The 16,826-nt window shown below is 53.7% G+C and overlaps 1 protein-coding gene across 1 annotated transcript in view; it reads right to left on the bottom strand.

Moving 5' to 3' along the window:
- The window catches only part of LOC147696878 (N-acetylated-alpha-linked acidic dipeptidase 2-like), a 476,544-nt gene that overhangs the window by 64,812 nt on the left and 394,906 nt on the right, over positions 1–16,826 (bottom strand). The gene's annotated exons all lie outside the window — the stretch shown is intronic.

Genomic DNA, 16,826 nt, shown 5'->3' with positions numbered 1-16,826 from the left:
GAAATAAATGGCACCAGGTCTCCATATCCGGGGTGCCATGCGACTCCTCCAGTGGTGGGCTGTTTTCACAACCCCAGGGAACTCCTTCCGCGGCTCAGGCTGGCCGCTAATATAAATGTAAATGTAAATGTAGACGTATTTGTAAAGCGCACTGTTACCCCGGAAACCAGTGTGTCCTGGCGCTGTACTCATACCGCCAGGGAACCCATCCTGGCTTTTCCCCGTGAAATGTCCACTCCTGGGCATCCCCGGGGTGCAGCCAGGCATCCCTAGCGCTGTAGGGGGCCGTTGTGGAGACTAAGCAAGCTATTGCCCAGAGTTGCAGCGTGGGACTCATGCTCAGAGTAGGCACCAAGGTGAGAAATCAGGTCCGAGGAATTATGAGCCCAAGATCCGCCGAGATCAGCCAAGGTCAGCTGAGGCGGGAATTGAACCCTGGTCCCAGGCCAGGCCTCTGCACCAGGGACTGCCGCTCTAAAAAATATAACACACACAAGTTTGCCCGTCATGGAAGGAACCCACAGACCAGGTAGGTATAGGCCAAAGTTCTTTATTTCAAGCAGCAGCAGACGAGACTGTTCAGGAGGAAACAAAGTATCTAGCCAGCCGACGCGTTTCGTGCTGAACGCACTTCATCAAAGGCTGTAGGCTTCTGTGACACGCAATCGGCTTGTTCATGCACCACGTGAATTTGAAAAAGCTGTCCCACCCATGTGGGCGTGGCCGCACCGTGGCCTGCTGGTAGCTGTAGTGCCGGTTTTACTCCAGTGAGTTGCCTAATTGCGAGCACAGTTAAAGTCTTACCCCAGTGGGTTTGCGCCTCCTGCCGCTTCGAATGCCGCTGTGATTCACCATGGAAATAAATGGCACCAGGTCTCCATATCCGGGGTGCCATGCGACTCCTCCAGTGGTGGGCTGTTTTCACAACCCCAGGGAACTCCTTCCGCGGCTCAGGCTGGCCGCTAATATAACACACACAAGTTTGCCCGTCATGGAAGGAACCCACAGACCAGGTAGGTATAGGCCAAAGTTCTTTATTTCAAGCAGCAGCAGACGAGACTGTTCAGGAGGAAACAAAGTATCTAGCCAGCCGACGCGTTTCGTGCTGAACGCACTTCATCAAAGGCTGTAGGCTTCTGTGACACGCAATCGGCTTGTTCATGCACCACGTGAATTTGAAAAAGCTGTCCCACCCATGTGGGCGTGGCCGCACCGCGGCCTGCTGGTAGCTGTAGTGCCGGTTTTACTCCAGTGAGTTGCCTAATTGCGAGCACAGTTAAAGTCTTACCCCAGTGGGTTTGCGCCTCCTGCCGCTTCGAATGCCGCTGTGATTCACCATGGAAATAAATGGCACCAGGTCTCCATATCCGGGGTGCCATGCGACTCCTCCAGTGGTGGGCTGTTTTCACAACCCCAGGGAACTCCTTCCGCGGCTCAGGCTGGCCGCTAATATAACACACACAAGTTTGCCCATCATGGAAGGAACCCACAGACCAGGTAGGTATAGGCCAAAGTTCTTTATTTCAAGCAGCAGCAGACGAGACTGTTCAGGAGGAAACAAAGTATCTAGCCAGCCGACGCGTTTCGTGCTGAACGCACTTCATCAAAGGCTGTAGGCTTTTGTGACACGCAATCGGCTTGTTCATGCACCACGTGAATTTGAAAAAGCTGTCCCACCCATGTGGGCGTGGCCGCACCGCGGCCTGCTGGTAGCTGTAGTGCCGGTTTTACTCCAGTGAGTTGCCTAATTGCGAGCACAGTTAAAGTCTTACCCCAGTGGGTTTGCGCCTCCTGCCGCTTCGAATGCCGCTGTGATTCACCATGGAAATAAATGGCACCAGGTCTCCATATCCGGGGTGCCATGCGACTCCTCCAGTGGTGGGCTGTTTTCACAACCCCAGGGAACTCCTTCCGCGGCTCAGGCTGGCCGCTAATATAACACACACAAGTTTGCCCGTCATGGAAGGAACCCACAGACCAGGTAGGTATAGGCCAAAGTTCTTTATTTCAAGCAGCAGCAGACGAGACTGTTCAGGAGGAAACAAAGTATCTAGCCAGCCGACGCGTTTCGTGCTGAACGCACTTCATCAAAGGCTGTAGGCTTCTGTGACACGCGATCGGCTTGTTCATGCACCACGTGAATTTGAAAAAGCTGTCCCACCCATGTGGGCGTGGCCGCACCGCGTCCTGCTGGTAGCTGTAGTGCCGGTTTTACTCCAGTGAGTTGCCTAATTGCGAGCACAGTTAAAGTCTTACCCCAGTGGGTTTGCGCCTCCTGCCGCTTCGAATGCCGCTGTGATTCACCATGGAAATAAATGGCACCAGGTCTCCATATCCGGGGTGCCATGCGACTCCTCCAGTGGTGGGCTGTTTTCACAACCCCAGGGAACTCCTTCCGCGGCTCAGGCTGGCCGCTAATATAACACACACAAGTTTGCCCGTCATGGAAGGAACCCACAGACCAGGTAGGTATAGGCCAAAGTTCTTTATTTCAAGCAGCAGCAGACGAGACTGTTCAGGAGGAAACAAAGTATCTAGCCAGCCGACGCGTTTCGTGCTGAACGCACTTCATCAAAGGCTGTAGGCTTCTGTGACACGCAATCGGCTTGTTCATGCACCACGTAAATTTGAAAAAGCTGTCCCACCCATGTGGGCGTGGCCGCACCGCGGCCTGCTGGTAGCTGTAGTGCCGGTTTTACTCCAGTGAGTTGCCTAATTGCGAGCACAGTTAAAGTCTTACCCCAGTGGGTTTGCGCCTCCTGCCGCTTCGAATGCCGCTGTGATTCACCATGGAAATAAATGGCACCAGGTCTCCATATCCGGGGTGCCATGCGACTCCTCCAGTGGTGGGCTGTTTTCACAACCCCAGGGAACTCCTTCCGCGGCTCAGGCTGGCCGCTAATATAACACACACAAGTTTGCCCGTCATGGAAGGAACCCACAGACCAGGTAGGTATAGGCCAAAGTTCTTTATTTCAAGCAGCAGCAGACGAGACTGTTCAGGAGGAAACAAAGTATCTAGCCAGCCGACGCGTTTCGTGCTGAACGCACTTCATCAAAGGCTGTAGGCTTCTGTGACACGCAATCGGCTTGTTCATGCACCACGTGAATTCAAAAAAGCTGTCCCACCCATGTGGGCGTGGCCGCACCGCGGCCTGCTGGTAGCTGTAGTGCCGGTTTTACTCCAGTGAGTTGCCTAATTGCGAGCACAGTTAAAGTCTTACCCCAGTGGGTTTGCGCCTCCTGCCGCTTCGAATGCCGCTGTGATTCACCATGGAAATAAATGGCACCAGGTCTCCATATCCGGGGTGCCATGCGACTCCTCCAGTGGTGGGCTGTTTTCACAACCCCAGGGAACTCCTTCCGCGGCTCAGGCTGGCCGCTAATATAACACACACAAGTTTGCCCGTCATGGAAGGAACCCACAGACCAGGTAGGTATAGGCCAAAGTTCTTTATTTCAAGCAGCAGCAGACGAGACTGTTCAGGAGGAAACAAAGTATCTAGCCAGCCGACGCGTTTCGTGCTGAACGCACTTCATCAAAGGCTGTAGGCTTCTGTGACACGCAATCGGCTTGTTCATGCACCACGTGAATTTGAAAAAGCTGTCCCACCCATGTGGGCGTGGCCGCACCGTGGCCTGCTGGTAGCTGTAGTGCCGGTTTTACTCCAGTGAGTTGCCTAATTGCGAGCACAGTTAAAGTCTTACCCCAGTGGGTTTGCGCCTCCTGCCGCTTCGAATGCCGCTGTGATTCACCATGGAAATAAATGGCACCAGGTCTCCATATCCGGGGTGCCATGCGACTCCTCCAGTGGTGGGCTGTTTTCACAACCCCAGGGAACTCCTTCTGCGGCTCAGGCTGGCCGCTAATATAACACACACAAGTTTGCCCGTCATGGAAGGAACCCACAGACCAGGTAGGTATAGGCCAAAGTTCTTTATTTCAAGCAGCAGCAGACGAGACTGTTCAGGAGGAAACAAAGTATCTAGCCAGCCGACGCGTTTCGTGCTGAACGCACTTCATCAAAGGCTGTAGGCTTCTGTGACACGCAATCGGCTTGTTCATGCACCACGTGAATTTGAAAAAGCTGTCCCACCCATGTGGGCGTGGCCGCACCGCGGCCTGCTGGTAGCTGTAGTGCCGGTTTTACTCCAGTGAGTTGCCTAATTGTGAGCACAGTTAAAGTCTTACCCCAGTGGGTTTGCGCCTCCTGCCGCTTCGAATGCCGCTGTGATTCACCATGGAAATAAATGGCACCAGGTCTCCATATCCGGGGTGCCATGCGACTCCTCCAGTGGTGGGCTGTTTTCACAACCCCAGGGAACTCCTTCCGCGGCTCAGGCTGGCCGCTAATATAACACACACAAGTTTGCCCGTCATGGAAGGAACCCACAGACCAGGTAGGTATAGGCCAAAGTTCTTTATTTCAAGCAGCAGCAGACGAGACTGTTCAAGAGGAAACAAAGTATCTAGCCAGCCGACGCGTTTCGTGCTGAACGCACTTCATCAAAGGCTGTAGGCTTCTGTGACACGCAATCGGCTTGTTCATGCACCACGTGAATTTGAAAAAGCTGTCCCACCCATGTGGGCGTGGCCGCACTGCGGCCTGCTGGTAGCTGTAGTGCCGGTTTTACTCCAGTGAGTTGCCTAATTGCGAGCACAGTTAAAGTCTTACCCCAGTGGGTTTGCGCCTCCTGCCGCTTCGAATGCCGCTGTGATTCACCATGGAAATAAATGGCACCAGGTCTCCATATCCGGGGTGCCATGCGACTCCTCCAGTGGTGGGCTGTTTTCACAACCCCAGGGAACTCCTTCCGCGGCTCAGGCTGGCCGCTAATATAACACACACAAGTTTGCCCGTCATGGAAGGAACCCACAGACCAGGTAGGTATAGGCCAAAGTTCTTTATTTCAAGCAGCAGCAGACGAGACTGTTCAGGAGGAAACAAAGTATCTAGCCAGCCGACGCGTTTCGTGCTGAACGCACTTCATCAAAGGCTGTAGGCTTCTGTGACACGCAATCGGCTTGTTCATGCACCACGTGAATTTGAAAAAGCTGTCCAACCCATGTGGGCGTGGCCGCACCGCGTCCTGCTGGTAGCTGTAGTGCCGGTTTTACTCCAGTGAGTTGCCTAATTGCGAGCACAGTTAAGGTCTTACCCCAGTGGGTTTGCGCCTCCTGCCGCTTCGAATGCCGCTGTGATTCACCATGGAAATAAATGGCACCAGGTCTCCATATCCGGGGTGCCATGCGACTCCTCCAGTGGTGGGCTGTTTTCACAACCCCAGGGAACTCCTTCCGCGGCTCAGGCTGGCCGCTAATATAACACACACAAGTTTGCCCGTCATGGAAGGAACCCACAGACCAGGTAGGTATAGGCCAAAGTTCTTTATTTCAAGCAGCAGCAGACGAGACTGTTCAGGAGGAAACAAAGTATCTAGCCAGCCGACGCGTTTCGTGCTGAACGCACTTCATCAAAGGCTGTAGGCTTCTGTGACACGCAATCGGCTTGTTCATGCACCACGTAAATTTGAAAAAGCTGTCCCACCCATGTGGGCGTGGCCGCACCGCGGCCTGCTGGTAGCTGTAGTGCCGGTTTTACTCCAGTGAGTTGCCTAATTGCGAGCACAGTTAAAGTCTTACCCCAGTGGGTTTGCGCCTCCTGCCGCTTCGAATGCCGCTGTGATTCACCATGGAAATAAATGGCACCAGGTCTCCATATCCGGGGTGCCATGCGACTCCTCCAGTGGTGGGCTGTTTTCACAACCCCAGGGAACTCCTTCCGCGGCTCAGGCTGGCCGCTAATATAACACACACAAGTTTGCCCGTCATGGAAGGAACCCACAGACCAGGTAGGTATAGGCCAAAGTTCTTTATTTCAAGCAGCAGCAGACGAGACTGTTCAGAAGGAAACAAAGTATCTAGCCAGCCGACGCGTTTCGTGCTGAACGCACTTCATCAAAGGCTGTAGGCTTCTGTGACACGCAATCGGCTTGTTCATGCACCACGTGAATTTGAAAAAGCTGTCCCACCCATGTGGGCGTGGCCGCACCGCGGCCTGCTGGTAGCTGTAGTGCCGGTTTTACTCCAGTGAGTTGCCTAATTGCGAGCACAGTTAAAGTCTTACCCCAGTGGGTTTGCGCCTCCTGCCGCTTCGAATGCCGCTGTGATTCACCATGGAAATAAATGGCACCAGGTCTCCATATCCGGGGTGCCATGCGACTCCTCCAGTGGTGGGCTGTTTTCACAACCCCAGGGAACTCCTTCCGGGGCTCAGGCTGGCCGCTAATATAACACACACAAGTTTGCCCGTCATGGAAGGAACCCACAGACCAGGTAGGTATAGGCCAAAGTTCTTTATTTCAAGCAGCAGCAGACGAGACTGTTCAGGAGGAAACAAAGTATCTAGCCAGCCGACGCGTTTCGTGCTGAACGCACTTCATCAAAGGCTGTAGGCTTCTGTGACACGCAATCGGCTTGTTCATGCACCACGTGAATTTGAAAAAGCTGTCCCACCCATGTGGGCGTGGCCGCACCGTGGCCTGCTGGTAGCTGTAGTGCCGGTTTTACTCCAGTGAGTTGCCTAATTGCGAGCACAGTTAAAGTCTTACCCCAGTGGGTTTGCGCCTCCTGCCGCTTCGAATGCCGCTGTGATTCACCATGGAAATAAATGGCACCAGGTCTCCATATCCGGGGTGCCATGCGACTCCTCCAGTGGTGGGCTGTTTTCACAACCCCAGGGAACTCCTTCCGCGGCTCAGGCTGGCCGCTAATATAACACACACAAGTTTGCCCGTCATGGAAGGAACCCACAGACCAGGTAGGTATAGGCCAAAGTTCTTTATTTCAAGCAGCAGCAGACGAGACTGTTCAGGAGGAAACAAAGTATCTAGCCAGCCGACGCGTTTCGTGCTGAACGCACTTCATCAAAGGCTGTAGGCTTCTGTGACACGCAATCGGCTTGTTCATGCACCACGTGAATTTGAAAAAGCTGTCCCACCCATGTGGGCGTGGCCGCACCGCGGCCTGCTGGTAGCTGTAGTGCCGGTTTTACTCCAGTGAGTTGCCTAATTGCGAGCACAGTTAAAGTCTTACCCCAGTGGGTTTGCGCCTCCTGCCGCTTCGAATGCCGCTGTGATTCACCATGGAAATAAATGGCACCAGGTCTCCATATCCGGGGTGCCATGCGACTCCTCCAGTGGTGGGCTGTTTTCACAACCCCAGGGAACTCCTTCCGCGGCTCAGGCTGGCCGCTAATATAACACACACAAGTTTGCCCGTCATGGAAGGAACCCACAGACCAGGTAGGTATAGGCCAAAGTTCTTTATTTCAAGCTGCAGCAGACGAGACTGTTCAGGAGGAAACAAAGTATCTAGCCAGCCGACGCGTTTCGTGCTGAACGCACTTCATCAAAGGCTGTAGGCTTCTGTGACACGCAATCGGCTTGTTCATGCACCACGTGAATTTGAAAAAGCTGTCCCACCCATGTGGGCGTGGCCGCACCGCGGCCTGCTGGTAGCTGTAGTGCCGGTTTTACTCCAGTGAGTTGCCTAATTGCGAGCACAGTTAAAGTCTTACCCCAGTGGGTTTGCGCCTCCTGCCGCTTCGAATGCCGCTGTGATTCACCATGGAAATAAATGGCACCAGGTCTCCATATCCGGGGTGCCATGCGACTCCTCCAGTGGTGGGCTGTTTTCACAACCCCAGGGAACTCCTTCCGCGGCTCAGGCTGGCCGCTAATATAACACACACAAGTTTGCCCGTCATGGAAGGAACCCACAGACCAGGTAGGTATAGGCCAAAGTTCTTTATTTCAAGCAGCAGCAGACGAGACTGTTCAGGAGGAAACAAAGTATCTAGCCAGCCGACGCGTTTCGTGCTGAACGCACTTCATCAAAGGCTGTAGGTTTCTGTGACACGCAATCGGCTTGTTCATGCACCACGTGAATTTGAAAAAGCTGTCCCACCCATGTGGGCGTGGCCGCACCGCGTCCTGCTGGTAGCTGTAGTGCCGGTTTTACTCCAGTGAGTTGCCTAATTGCGAGCACAGTTAAAGTCTTACCCCAGTGGGTTTGCGCCTCCTGCCGCTTCGAATGCCGCTGTGATTCACCATGGAAATAAATGGCACCAGGTCTCCATATCCGGGGTGCCATGCGACTCCTCCAGTGGTGGGCTGTTTTCACAACCCCAGGGAACTCCTTCCGCGGCTCAGGCTGGCCGCTAATATAACACACACAAGTTTGCCCGTCATGGAAGGAACCCACAGACCAGGTAGGTATAGGCCAAAGTTCTTTATTTCAAGCAGCAGCAGACGAGACTGTTCAGGAGGAAACAAAGTATCTAGCCAGCCGACGCGTTTCGTGCTGAACGCACTTCATCAAAGGCTGTAGGCTTCTGTGACACGCAATCGGCTTGTTCATGCACCACGTGAATTTGAAAAAGCTGTCCCACCCATGTGGGCGTGGCCGCACCGCGGCCTGCTGGTAGCTGTAGTGCCGGTTTTACTCCAGTGAGTTGCCTAATTGCGAGCACAGTTAAAGTCTTACCCCAGTGGGTTTGCGCCTCCTGCCGCTTCGAATGCCGCTGTGATTCACCATGGAAATAAATGGCACCAGGTCTCCATATCCGGGGTGCCATGCGACTCCTCCAGTGGTGGGCTGTTTTCACAACCCCAGGGAACTCCTTCCGCGGCTCAGGCTGGCCGCTAATATAACACACACAAGTTTGCCCGTCATGGAAGGAACCCACAGACCAGGTAGGTATAGGCCAAAGTTCTTTATTTCAAGCAGCAGCAGACGAGACTGTTCAGGAGGAAACAAAGTATCTAGCCAGCCGACGCGTTTCGTGCTGAACGCACTTCATCAAAGGCTGTAGGCTTCTGTGACACGCAATCGGCTTGTTCATGCACCACGTGAATTTGAAAAAGCTGTCCCACCCATGTGGGCGTGGCCGCACCGCGGCCTGCTGGTAGCTGTAGTGCCGGTTTTACTCCAGTGAGTTGCCTAATTGCGAGCACAGTTAAAGTCTTACCCCAGTGGGTTTGCGCCTCCTGCCGCTTCGAATGCCGCTGTGATTCACCATGGAAATAAATGGCACCAGGTCTCCATATCCGGGGTGCCATGCGACTCCTCCAGTGGTGGGCTGTTTTCACAACCCCAGGGAACTCCTTCCGCGGCTCAGGCTGGCCGCTAATATAACACACACAAGTTTGCCCGTCATGGAAGGAACCCACAGACCAGGTAGGTATAGGCCAAAGTTCTTTATTTCAAGCAGCAGCAGACGAGACTGTTCAGGAGGAAACAAAGTATCTAGCCAGCCGACGCGTTTCGTGCTGAACGCACTTCATCAAAGGCTGTAGGCTTCTGTGACACGCAATCGGCTTGTTCATGCACCACGTGAATTTGAAAAAGCTGTCCCACCCATGTGGGCGTGGCCGCACCGCGTCCTGCTGGTAGCTGTAGTGCCGGTTTTACTCCAGTGAGTTGCCTAATTGCGAGCACAGTTAAAGTCTTACCCCAGTGGGTTTGCGCCTCCTGCCGCTTCGAATGCCGCTGTGATTCACCATGGAAATAAATGGCACCAGGTCTCCATATCCGGGGTGCCATGCGACTCCTCCAGTGGTGGGCTGTTTTCACAACCCCAGGGAACTCCATCCGCGGCTCAGGCTGGCCGCTAATATAACACACACAAGTTTGCCCGTCATGGAAGGAACCCACAGACCAGGTAGGTATAGGCCAAAGTTCTTTATTTCAAGCAGCAGCAGACGAGACTGTTCAGGAGGAAACAAAGTATCTAGCCAGCCGACGCGTTTCGTGCTGAACGCACTTCATCAAAGGCTGTAGGCTTCTGTGACACGCAATCGGCTTGTTCATGCACCACGTGAATTTGAAAAAGCTGTCCCACCCATGTGGGCGTGGCCGCACCGCGGCCTGCTGGTAGCTGTAGTGCCGGTTTTACTCCAGTGAGTTGCCTAATTGCGAGCACAGTTAAAGTCTTACCCCAGTGGGTTTGCGCCTCCTGCCGCTTCGAATGCCGCTGTGATTCACCATGGAAATAAATGGCACCAGGTCTCCATATCCGGGGTGCCATGCGACTCCTCCAGTGGTGGGCTGTTTTCACAACCCCAGGGAACTCCTTCCGCGGCTCAGGCTGGCCGCTAATATAACACACACAAGTTTGCCCGTCATGGAAGGAACCCACAGACCAGGTAGGTATAGGCCAAAGTTCTTTATTTCAAGCAGCAGCAGACGAGACTGTTCAGGAGGAAACAAAGTATCTAGCCAGCCGACGCGTTTCGTGCTGAACGCACTTCATCAAAGGCTGTAGGCTTCTGTGACACGCAATCGGCTTGTTCATGCACCACGTAAATTTGAAAAAGCTGTCCCACCCATGTGGGCGTGGCCGCACCGCGGCCTGCTGGTAGCTGTAGTGCCGGTTTTACTCCAGTGAGTTGCCTAATTGCGAGCACAGTTAAAGTCTTACCCCAGTGGGTTTGCGCCTCCTGCCGCTTCGAATGCCGCTGTGATTCACCATGGAAATAAATGGCACCAGGTCTCCATATCCGGGGTGCCATGCGACTCCTCCAGTGGTGGGCTGTTTTCACAACCCCAGGGAACTCCTTCCGCGGCTCAGGCTGGCCGCTAATATAACACACACAAGTTTGCCCGTCATGGAAGGAACCCACAGACCAGGTAGGTATAGGCCAAAGTTCTTTATTTCAAGCAGCAGCAGACGAGACTGTTCAGGAGGAAACAAAGTATCTAGCCAGCCGACGCGTTTCGTGCTGAACGCACTTCATCAAAGGCTGTAGGCTTCTGTGACACGCAATCGGCTTGTTCATGCACCACGTGAATTTGAAAAAGCTGTCCCACCCATGTGGGCGTGGCCGCACCGCGGCCTGCTGGTAGCTGTAGTGCCGGTTTTACTCCAGTGAGTTGCCTAATTGCGAGCACAGTTAAAGTCTTACCCCAGTGGGTTTGCGCCTCCTGCCGCTTCGAATGCCGCTGTGATTCACCATGGAAATAAATGGCACCAGGTCTCCATATCCGGGGTGCCATGCGACTCCTCCAGTGGTGGGCTGTTTTCACAACCCCAGGGAACTCCTTCCGCGGCTCAGGCTGGCCGCTAATATAACACACACAAGTTTGCCCGTCATGGAAGGAACCCACAGACCAGGTAGGTATAGGCCAAAGTTCTTTATTTCAAGCAGCAGCAGACGAGACTGTTCAGGAGGAAACAAAGTATCTAGCCAGCCGACGCGTTTCGTGCTGAACGCACTTCATCAAAGGCTGTAGGCTTCTGTGACACGCAATCGGCTTGTTCATGCACCACGTGAATTTGAAAAAGCTGTCCCACCCATGTGGGCGTGGCCGCACCGTGGCCTGCTGGTAGCTGTAGTGCCGGTTTTACTCCAGTGAGTTGCCTAATTGCGAGCACAGTTAAAGTCTTACCCCAGTGGGTTTGCGCCTCCTGCCGCTTCGAATGCCGCTGTGATTCACCATGGAAATAAATGGCACCAGGTCTCCATATCCGGGGTGCCATGCGACTCCTCCAGTGGTGGGCTGTTTTCACAACCCCAGGGAACTCCTTCCGCGGCTCAGGCTGGCCGCTAATATAACACACACAAGTTTGCCCGTCATGGAAGGAACCCACAGACCAGGTAGGTATAGGCCAAAGTTCTTTATTTCAAGCAGCAGCAGACGAGACTGTTCAGGAGGAAACAAAGTATCTAGCCAGCCGACGCGTTTCGTGCTGAACGCACTTCATCAAAGGCTGTAGGCTTCTGTGACACGCAATCGGCTTGTTCATGCACCACGTGAATTTGAAAAAGCTGTCCCACCCATGTGGGCGTGGCCGCACCGCGGCCTGCTGGTAGCTGTAGTGCCGGTTTTACTCCAGTGAGTTGCCTAATTGCGAGCACAGTTAAAGTCTTACCCCAGTGGGTTTGCGCCTCCTGCCGCTTCGAATGCCGCTGTGATTCACCATGGAAATAAATGGCACCAGGTCTCCATATCCGGGGTGCCATGCGACTCCTCCAGTGGTGGGCTGTTTTCACAACCCCAGGGAACTCCTTCCGCGGCTCAGGCTGGCCGCTAATATAACACACACAAGTTTGCCCGTCATGGAAGGAACCCACAGACCAGGTAGGTATAGGCCAAAGTTCTTTATTTCAAGCAGCAGCAGACGAGACTGTTCAGGAGGAAACAAAGTATCTAGCCAGCCGACGCGTTTCGTGCTGAACGCACTTCATCAAAGGCTGTAGGCTTCTGTGACACGCAATCGGCTTGTTCATGCACCACGTGAATTTGAAAAAGCTGTCCCACCCATGTGGGCGTGGCCGCACCGCGGCCTGCTGGTAGCTGTAGTGCCGGTTTTACTCCAGTGAGTTGCCTAATTGCGAGCACAGTTAAAGTCTTACCCCAGTGGGTTTGCGCCTCCTGCCGCTTCGAATGCCGCTGTGATTCACCATGGAAATAAATGGCACCAGGTCTCCATATCCGGGGTGCCATGCGACTCCTCCAGTGGTGGGCTGTTTTCACAACCCCAGGGAACTCCTTCCGCGGCTCAGGCTGGCCGCTAATATAACACACACAAGTTTGCCCGTCATGGAAGGAACCCACAGACCAGGTAGGTATAGGCCAAAGTTCTTTATTTCAAGCAGCAGCAGACGAGACTGTTCAGGAGGAAACAAAGTATCTAGCCAGCCGACGCGTTTCGTGCTGAACGCACTTCATCAAAGGCTGTAGGCTTCTGTGACACGCGATCGGCTTGTTCATGCACCACGTGAATTTGAAAAAGCTGTCCCACCCATGTGGGCGTGGCCGCACCGCGTCCTGCTGGTAGCTGTAGTGCCGGTTTTACTCCAGTGAGTTGCCTAATTGCGAGCACAGTTAAAGTCTTACCCCAGTGGGTTTGCGCCTCCTGCCGCTTCGAATGCCGCTGTGATTCACCATGGAAATAAATGGCACCAGGTCTCCATATCCGGGGTGCCATGCGACTCCTCCAGTGGTGGGCTGTTTTCACAACCCCAGGGAACTCCTTCCGCGGCTCAGGCTGGCCGCTAATATAACACACACAAGTTTGCCCGTCATGGAAGGAACCCACAGACCAGGTAGGTATAGGCCAAAGTTCTTTATTTCAAGCAGCAGCAGACGAGACTGTTCAGGAGGAAACAAAGTATCTAGCCAGCCGACGCGTTTCGTGCTGAACGCACTTCATCAAAGGCTGTAGGCTTCTGTGACACGCAATCGGCTTGTTCATGCACCACGTAAATTTGAAAAAGCTGTCCCACCCATGTGGGCGTGGCCGCACCGCGGCCTGCTGGTAGCTGTAGTGCCGGTTTTACTCCAGTGAGTTGCCTAATTGCGAGCACAGTTAAAGTCTTACCCCAGTGGGTTTGCGCCTCCTGCCGCTTCGAATGCCGCTGTGATTCACCATGGAAATAAATGGCACCAGGTCTCCATATCCGGGGTGCCATGCGACTCCTCCAGTGGTGGGCTGTTTTCACAACCCCAGGGAACTCCTTCCGCGGCTCAGGCTGGCCGCTAATATAACACACACAAGTTTGCCCGTCATGGAAGGAACCCACAGACCAGGTAGGTATAGGCCAAAGTTCTTTATTTCAAGCAGCAGCAGACGAGACTGTTCAGGAGGAAACAAAGTATCTAGCCAGCCGACGCGTTTCTTGCTGAACGCACTTCATCAAAGGCTGTAGGCTTCTGTGACACGCAATTGGCTTGTTCATGCACCACGTGAATTCAAAAAAGCTGTCCCACCCATGTGGGCGTGGCCGCACCGCGGCCTGCTGGTAGCTGTAGTGCCGGTTTTACTCCAGTGAGTTGCCTAATTGCGAGCACAGTTAAAGTCTTACCCCAGTGGGTTTGCGCCTCCTGCCGCTTCGAATGCCGCTGTGATTCACCATGGAAATAAATGGCACCAGGTCTCCATATCCGGGGTGCCATGCGACTCCTCCAGTGGTGGGCTGTTTTCACAACCCCAGGGAACTCCTTCCGCGGCTCAGGCTGGCCGCTAATATAACACACACAAGTTTGCCCGTCATGGAAGGAACCCACAGACCAGGTAGGTATAGGCCAAAGTTCTTTATTTCAAGCAGCAGCAGACGAGACTGTTCAGGAGGAAACAAAGTATCTAGCCAGCCGACGCGTTTCGTGCTGAACGCACTTCATCAAAGGCTGTAGGCTTCTGTGACACGCAATCGGCTTGTTCATGCACCACGTGAATTTGAAAAAGCTGTCCCACCCATGTGGGCGTGGCCGCACCGTGGCCTGCTGGTAGCTGTAGTGCCGGTTTTACTCCAGTGAGTTGCCTAATTGCGAGCACAGTTAAAGTCTTACCCCAGTGGGTTTGCGCCTCCTGCCGCTTCGAATGCCGCTGTGATTCACCATGGAAATAAATGGCACCAGGTCTCCATATCCGGGGTGCCATGCGACTCCTCCAGTGGTGGGCTGTTTTCACAACCCCAGGGAACTCCTTCCGCGGCTCACGCTGGCCGCTAATATAACACACACAAGTTTGCCCGTCATGGAAGGAACCCACAGACCAGGTAGGTATAGGCCAAAGTTCTTTATTTCAAGCAGCAGCAGACGAGACTGTTCAGGAGGAAACAAAGTATCTAGCCAGCCGACGCGTTTCGTGCTGAACGCACTTCATCAAAGGCTGTAGGCTTCTGTGACACGCAATCGGCTTGTTCATGCACCACGTGAATTTGAAAAAGCTGTCCCACCCATGTGGGCGTGGCCGCACCGCGGCCTGCTGGTAGCTGTAGTGCCGGTTTTACTCCAGTGAGTTGCCTAATTGTGAGCACAGTTAAAGTCTTACCCCAGTGGGTTTGCGCCTCCTGCCGCTTCGAATGCCGCTGTGATTCACCATGGAAATAAATGGCACCAGGTCTCCATATCCGGGGTGCCATGCGACTCCTCCAGTGGTGGGCTGTTTTCACAACCCCAGGGAACTCCTTCCGCGGCTCAGGCTGGCCGCTAATATAACACACACAAGTTTGCCCGTCATGGAAGGAACCCACAGACCAGGTAGGTATAGGCCAAAGTTCTTTATTTCAAGCAGCAGCAGACGAGACTGTTCAGGAGGAAACAAAGTATCTAGCCAGCCGACGCGTTTCGTGCTGAACGCACTTCATCAAAGGCTGTAGGCTTCTGTGACACGCAATCGGCTTGTTCATGCACCACGTGAATTTGAAAAAGCTGTCCCACCCATGTGGGCGTGGCCGCACCGCGGCCTGCTGGTAGCTGTAGTGCCGGTTTTACTCCAGTGAGTTGCCTAATTGCGAGCACAGTTAAAGTCTTACCCCAGTGGGTTTGCGCCTCCTGCCGCTTCGAATGCCGCTGTGATTCACCATGGAAATAAATGGCACCAGGTCTCCATATCCGGGGTGCCATGCGACTCCTCCAGTGGTGGGCTGTTTTCACAACCCCAGGGAACTCCTTCCGCGGCTCAGGCTGGCCGCTAATATAACACACACAAGTTTGCCCGTCATGGAAGGAACCCACAGACCAGGTAGGTATAGGCCAAAGTTCTTTATTTCAAGCAGCAGCAGACGAGACTGTTCAGGAGGAAACAAAGTATCTAGCCAGCCGACGCGTTTCGTGCTGAACGCACTTCATCAAAGGCTGTAGGCTTCTGTGACACGCAATCGGCTTGTTCATGCACCACGTGAATTTGAAAAAGCTGTCCCACCCATGTGGGCGTGGCCGCACCGCGGCCTGCTGGTAGCTGTAGTGCCGGTTTTACTCCAGTGAGTTGCCTAATTGCGAGCACAGTTAAAGTCTTACCCCAGTGGGTTTGCGCCTCCTGCCGCTTCGAATGCCGCTGTGATTCACCATGGAAATAAATGGCACCAGGTCTCCATATCCGGGGTGCCATGCGACTCCTCCAGTGGTGGGCTGTTTTCACAACCCCAGGGAACTCCTTCCGCGGCTCAGGCTGGCCGCTAATATAACACACACAAGTTTGCCCGTCATGGAAGGAACCCACAGACCAGGTAGGTATAGGCCAAAGTTCTTTATTTCAAGCAGCAGCAGACGAGACTGTTCAGGAGGAAACAAAGTATCTAGCCAGCCGACGCGTTTCGTGCTGAACGCACTTCATCAAAGGCTGTAGGCTTCTGTGACACGCAATCGGCTTGTTCATGCACCACGTGAATTTGAAAAAGCTGTCCCACCCATGTGGGCGTGGCCGCACCGCGTCCTGCTGGTAGCTGTAGTGCCGGTTTTACTCCAGTGAGTTGCCTAATTGCGAGCACAGTTAAAGTCTTACCCCAGTGGGTTTGCGCCTCCTGCCGCTTCGAATGCCGCTGTGATTCACCATGGAAATAAATGGCACCAGGTCTCCATATCCGGGGTGCCATGCGACTCCTCCAGTGGTGGGCTGTTTTCACAACCCCAGGGAACTCCTTCCGCGGCTCAGGCTGGCCGCTAATATAACACACACAAGTTTGCCCGTCATGGAAGGAACCCACAGACCAGGTAGGTATAGGCCAAAGTTCTTTATTTCAAGCAGCAGCAGACGAGACTGTTCAGGAGGAAACAAAGTATCTAGCCAACCGAAGAACATGGAGCACAGACCTAATTAAGTGCAAACAAATCTTCTTTATTCAGCTGTTCACCAGTCGGCCATAACGCGTTTCGGTACCGTAGTGCCTTGATCACATGATATATATATATATATATGACATCACTCCATAGCGTGTCATGTGATCAAGGGCCAAGGGGGCTCGAAAAGCGTCATGGCGGAGGTGCAGGGAATTTGCACAATAAAGAAAATAGCACCTTGAAGACTTGGGTCCGCCGT

This window comes from Lissotriton vulgaris, chromosome 8 (genome assembly GCF_964263255.1).
Source record: "Lissotriton vulgaris chromosome 8, aLisVul1.2, whole genome shotgun sequence".
NCBI lineage: Eukaryota > Metazoa > Chordata > Amphibia > Caudata > Salamandridae > Lissotriton > Lissotriton vulgaris.
The sequence above is the reverse complement of the archived record's forward strand: the minus strand, read 5'-3'. Positions and strand labels throughout refer to the sequence as shown.